This window comes from Asparagus officinalis, chromosome 10, assembly GCF_001876935.1.
Source record: "Asparagus officinalis chromosome 10, Aspof.V1, whole genome shotgun sequence".
NCBI classification, from domain to species: Eukaryota; Viridiplantae; Streptophyta; class Magnoliopsida; order Asparagales; family Asparagaceae; genus Asparagus; species Asparagus officinalis.
In genome coordinates, this window is record NC_033803.1 from 68,707,891 (window position 1) to 68,714,696 (window position 6,806).

Below are 6,806 nucleotides of genomic sequence, written 5' to 3' on the forward strand. Positions count from 1 at the left end.
GCTCTAATTCTGGGAACTGTTCTGTGCATGATGTGCATGTCAATGTTGGAAACATAGAATCTACTAAATCTGGGAGCTCTGTACAGATTTCTGGGACCTGTTCTGTGCATGATGTGCATGTCAATTTGCCTTTTTTTTGAAAATGTTAACAATAAAGAAACTACACAAAGTGGAAACTTTTGGAAGGAAGTGCAAAGAAGTAAAATAAAGAGGAGCTCCTACCCTGTTAATCCTTTCTCCCCATTGACTTCTATGGTACATGGAATTGATCCCTCTACAGTAGATAGAGGAGGAACTTATTGATAAATTTTTCCTTCTAGAATGTTAGGGGACTGAACAAATTCCCTAAACAGCAGTTGGTGAAAAAGCACATAAAATAATATCATCTCTCCTTTTTCGCTCTCCTGGAAACTAAAACAAAGGTCATAAATTTACCTGTTATAGCAAAGAAGTTGGCTTCAAACTGGAAATGGTTTTCAAATGTGAGAAACTCTGATAAGGTTAGAATTTTAGTCTTGTGGGATCCAAGCATTCTAGATATTCAAAATACAGTTTTCTCAACTCAACACTTAATATGTTCTGTAAAATCAAAAGATGGTAGAATTGATTGTAACATTTCCTCATTCTATGGATCAAATCATATGGAGGCTAGGAAGGAATTATGGTCTGAACTTTTTCAGATTCATCAGTCATCAATCAATGGTTAATATACCCTGGATTCTTTGTGGGGATTTTAATGCTTTGGTCGGTAATGAGGAAAAACTTGGGGGTGCAATACTTTCTTAAAATTATACCAAATATTTTAATCAATTCATTGAAGATTGCCGACTCTCTCACCTTAAAACCATGGGTTGTTTGTTCACATGGAACAATAAATAAGATTCAAATACAAGAATCTGGTGCAGGCTTGATAGAGCTTTGGTGAATGATTCCTGGATTCAAGAGTACAATGCAAGTCATGTAGAATATTTGCTTCCAAACCTCTTAGATCTTCTCCAGGTTTGGTCTCCATCTATGAGGAGGAAATACAAGGAAAAAATCATTTAAATTCTTCATAATGTGGGCTAAGCATGAAGAGTTTCTCCCCACAGTTTCAGCTATATGGCAATCTCATATTGAACGGTATAAGATGTTCTCAGTATATTTTCCAAGTTAAAACTTCTGAGGTTTGCTCTGAAAGATCTGAACAAGAAGCATTTTTTCAACATAAGTGAGCAAGTCAATAGGGTAAAAATTGCTCTGGAGGATATTCAAAATAAACTGCAAATTGATCCCTTCAATCCCATCTTTATCAGGCAGGAAAAAGATTGTTTGACCTCTTATAACAAACTTCTAGATTATGAGTTCTCCTTTGATCAGCAAAATGCAAGGATTAATTGGAGTATCAAGGGGATAGATGCACAAACTTTTTTCACTCGGTTATTAAATCCAATAGACATCATAATAGAGTGGCAGTTCTCTACAAAGTCTGGGGCACAGAATACTCGGTTATTAAATCCAATAGACATCATAATAGAGTGGCAGTTCTCTACAAAGTCTGGGGCACAGAATACTGAGTATGATGATATTGTGAAGGAATTTATATCCAACAACAAGGATCTCATGGGTACTGCAGTAGCAACCTCTGCTCCAAATTACAATATCATTCAGAGTGATCCTTGCTTGGATATAAATCTTGCTAGAAGCTTAGCAGGCCAATATCAAGAGAGGAAATTAAGAATGTTGTTTTCTCCATGTCAGGCAACAAAGCTCCTGGACCAGATGGATATAGTGTGTCTTTCTATAAATCAGTTTGGTCAGTTATTGGAGATGAAGTCACACTAGCTATCGAAGAATTTTTCAAATCAAGAAAGTTATTGGATGCAATTAACTCCACATCCATAACACTTATCCCCAAGGTACAGCGTCCTCAAACTCCCTCTGATTTCAGACCGATATCTTGCTGCAATAGCCTATACAAGTTTATCTCAAAAATCCTTGCTAATAGAATTCAATCAGTCATGGGTTATCTTATCAGTGAAGCACAGAGGCTTTTGTGAAAGGCAGGAATATTTCAAATAACATTTTATTAGCACATGATCTTGTCAAAAACTATGGCAGGAAGAATATACCTCCTAGGGTCATGATCAATATTGATATTAGAAAAGCCTTTGATACAATCAGTTGGAAGCTCTTAAAAGAAATGCTTAATGGATTGGGGTTCCCTAGTGAGATGATCAACTGGATTATGACTTGTATAACCTCCCCGAAGTATTCCATTTCACTTAATGGTTCCTTGCATGGTTTTTCAAGGGAGAGAGAGGTTTAAGATAGGGGGATCCCCTCTCACCTTATTTGTTCATCTTGGGTATGGAGTATCTGTCAAGGAGTCTTAATTTGTTAAAGCATGATAGAACTTTCAAATTCCACCCAAAGTATGGTAATTTAAAGATCAATCATTTGATTTTTGCTGATGACCTACTATTATTTAGTAAAGGGACCTTAACTCAGTTCAAAAGCTCTATCAATGTTTTAAAATTTTCAGTGAAACTTCTGATCACTGAATTATCCTAAGCATTCTTTTGTACTATGGCTGGCTGTCCAAAACAGGTTACTTACCCAAGACAAACTCATTAGGACGGGGTTCATTAAAATAAATAAATGCAGTCTATGCTCAGGAGAAGGTATGGAGAATTGAAACCATTTATTTTTTTTAATTAATTTTTTGAAGGAGTTGTGGAATGGTATAATGGATTGGCTTCATTTTCGCTGGAGAACTTGTGACTGGGTTCTTCTTTTGCACTGGTGGAATGGTATAATGGATTGGCTTCATTTTCGCTGGAGAACTTGTGACTGGGTTCTTCTTTTGCACTGTTATTGTTCAAATCTGAAGGGGAGAGGTTTCAAACAAGGAGTTAAAAAGAATGGCTTTGGCTTCTACAATATGCAACATCTGGTTTGAGCACAATAGGAGAATTTTCAAGCAAAAATCCAGAAGTATAGAGCAACTGATCAAGGGCATTAAAGTTGATATTATGACCATTGTTTTTAATAGTCCTCTATCTGCTGATTACAAAGAATGGATTCTCTCCTTGTAATTCAGGGGATGATCCTATATATTCTCTGGTTTAGAGCTGCGAAGTGCTTATTTTCTGTCTTTCTGTTTTCTCATTCAATGAGTATCTGATGTACTTAAAACTTTACAATTGGTAAATGAATAAAAAAATTTCATTGACCAAAAAGAAAAAAAAACAATAACATAATAGAGAAGAATGACATCAAGTGCAACAACATAATAGAACCTCAACCATACAATAATACCCAAGCATTATAGCCTAATTGGCCAACTGGTAATGACGAACTCAACGCTGGTGATTTTCACCCCTTGTAAATTTCTGATATACAAAATATATTCATGTTATAAATGCTTTGATACATCAACTCAAACCAGATCAGGAGCTAAAATAACCAACCAAATCTCAGCATGTACAATATAATCAAGCTGAAACGTCCAAACAGTTTTAACCATTTGAATTTCATGTGATCTGAACACATTCCTCTACACCAAATGATTGCAAAATGACTTGATTGATTACAAACCATAATGATGTTCACGGACAGAACAAGTGGACATTTACATTTCCAGGTCAAAAGAGTTCAACCCACATGATTGCTTATTTGTATGTGTTTTAGTCCAGCATGTAACATGAAAAAAGTTGAGGGACTGCACCGACCACTTGGAGGCCCTCATCCATTCTTTTACAGGTCTGCACAGCTTTGTTTGAGTTCAGTGATTTAGTTTTCACACGGGTTGCAGGCTGACTTATAATGGCATGCATGCGCGATCAATACTCTTGCGCGATCCTCACATGCAAAAATCAGGAGTTTAGTAATTTAGTAGTTAATTCTTTACACGAAGAGATTCCATAGCGCACACTTTGATATCTTACATTAATATTTTGTCCTTAATTTATATAAAAGTATATTGGGAAAGTAGGATTTGGCACGAATGTATGTATAAAATTAAACAAGATTGGATTTGGTTTCAGGAGAAATGGATTTACCTGAAGTTAATACTATAAAACTAACACGTAGGACACGTAGATGTTATATATTCATGGTTGATAACTGGTTTGTCTTGGAGCCATCATAAAAGATCAAGTTGACGTAACGTTTAAAATGAATGAATTATAATCTATTCTAGTGGGTCCGTAGGCAGGAAAATATGGAATCAGATAGAGACCAATGCGTTAGGTGATCTTATTAAGATATAATCTCATGATTGGGAAAAAAAGGAATAGAAAATTTATATTTATAGAGTTTTGAAAAGATTTTTAGTGTTTGTTTTTTCTCAGTATATATTGATTGAAATAATTCAAATACGTTCATGGTTTAATCAAGCAAATAATTGAACCCTTCCAGCTATTACGTAGAAACAAACTTGGGTTTATTTAGTTATTTACATTATTAAAGAAAGTTGCACATATCACACGGATGGTGGAGTTCGCATACCTACTCACTAGTGTGCTCCCCGTGTAAAGCACGGACTTCATATTTATTTCTGCTACAATAATTCTGTATTTAAATACAGTTTTTATACGTTTTATAGTAACACTTTTTTTAAAATGCTACAGTATCTCGTGAGAGCTACAGTAATAATGCTATAGTAATGTTTTTTAAAAACTACAGTTCCGCCTGCGCTACAGAAATAAGGCTACAGTAATTTACTGTATCATGAATAGTGGGTCTTGGATCCTCCTGCTTGTGCTACAGTAACAATGCTACAGTGATTTCTGTAGCATGAATAGTGAATCTTGGATCCTCCCATTATTATAGAGGACTAGATTACAAAAAAAAGTTAAGTAAATAATACACGACAATATTATTATATTGTAATAATTAGTATAATGCACATTCTTTACACATGAACGTACATCTTTATGTTTTTATTTTTTTATTGAATAGTAAAACTATGTGCTATATATAAGAAAAAAAGATATATAATAAGATTACTTAAAAAGAATTGTATGAATTAATTATTATTGTGTAGGTAACATAATTGAATATTTTTCTTATAATGGTCGCCCAATGTTAACCTTTTTTTAAATAAGTCCCCAAATTTAAAATTGCTCTTAAATAAAACTATCAATTCTATAAGTTGTCTTTAGTATGCCCCTCCAAATGAAAGTTGTTAACTTAACTCTAATGCTATGTTTGGATGGAGGGTAGAGAAAGGAAAGGTAAAAGAAATTTGAGTTTAACCTTATTTGGGAGTTTTATTGGGAAGGTAGAGGAGAAAAATATGGGGAAATTTTACACTAAAATCTTACACCTCAAATTGGGGGTAAAGGAGGGGAACGTACCTTTCCTTCCCTTCCCTTGGTGAGCTCCCAAATATAACATAAATTAACTAAGCTGCTTTAATCTTTATAGCTTTTTCCTAATGCTCACTAGATAATTATACTTGATACCTATGACATATTACAATAGTTTTCGCTCATTATAATTATTTAATAGGATAAATTATATTAAATCCTTATGAACTTTAGCCCATATGAACTTTTAAAATTACACTAAACCCCTAATGACTATTCCGTTTCAAAAAAGCCCCCTAATAACTTTCAAAATTTTGTAGGTAACCTCATAATTAAATTAGAACTGGAAAATGGCACAAAAATATATTTTGAAAGTTAGTGGGGGTTTGGTGTAATTTATCTAAAAGAAAATGGGAGCTTTAGCGGTTTAGTGTGATTTTGAAAGTTCATAGGGTCTATTACCTGCAAAAAACTAAAAGCTCATAAGGGTTTATTGTAATTTACTTTATTTAATATTATAATTCTTAGTTCAAGTGATGCTATTAAAATAATTATACTGTCTATATACTATAAAATATTTATCTAATTTTGTTTTTCAATTATGCTCTTAAATAATTTAGTACTATAAATATTTTATAAATTTTTTATTCTACTACCATTAACAATTAATAGTACTATTATTAATATTAAATAGTTTATTGTAAAAAGATTAGTTTCCAATCATTACCAATTATAGGTTATTTAGCATCATGTAATACTCTTTGTGAAAATACTTTAAAAATAATATTAAATTATTTATCTAATTTTTTTAATAATATAATACTAAATAAATAGTATAATTCATAATTTATGTGATATTATTTAAAAATATAGTTTATATGAAATTTCAAATGTATTATATTTATTTTATTACTTATTGAAATATAGTATAATTCTTAATAGTATCTAGTAATATATTATTCTATTTATACTATTATTTTAATTATTTTATTATAATTCAAAAATAATAATTATAATAATTTAATTAGTTATAATTAATAATTGTGTGTACTTATTTTATAAATTATTTTATTTTATTATTTTCATACAATTAATAGTTATAATATTATGATAATTATAATTATTTAGGAAGGTGAGGTGGTGCACAAATAATAAGTGGTTATATTTTAAGAGTCCCAAAAAAATTACAAGTTTTAACACTCCAATGCTCTTTTTATAGTAGTATATGTATAAAAATTTGGGCGTCCTCTTCACTTGAAATTGTCCCGGACAACTGGAAAGAGTATATGCATTTATTGTACAATATGTCTATCATTTAATATATAACAATTACCACTTATTGAAGATTAGACATTTCTTTTGTGAATCATTAAGAGCTTTGCTACAGTGACCCAAAATATGGGACCAATAAAGGGGACAAGTGAGGTGTCCCCCTCCTATTAGATAATGAGTTGGCCATCATTAATGATGGCCAACTCATTATCCAATAGGAGGGAGACACCTCACTTGTCC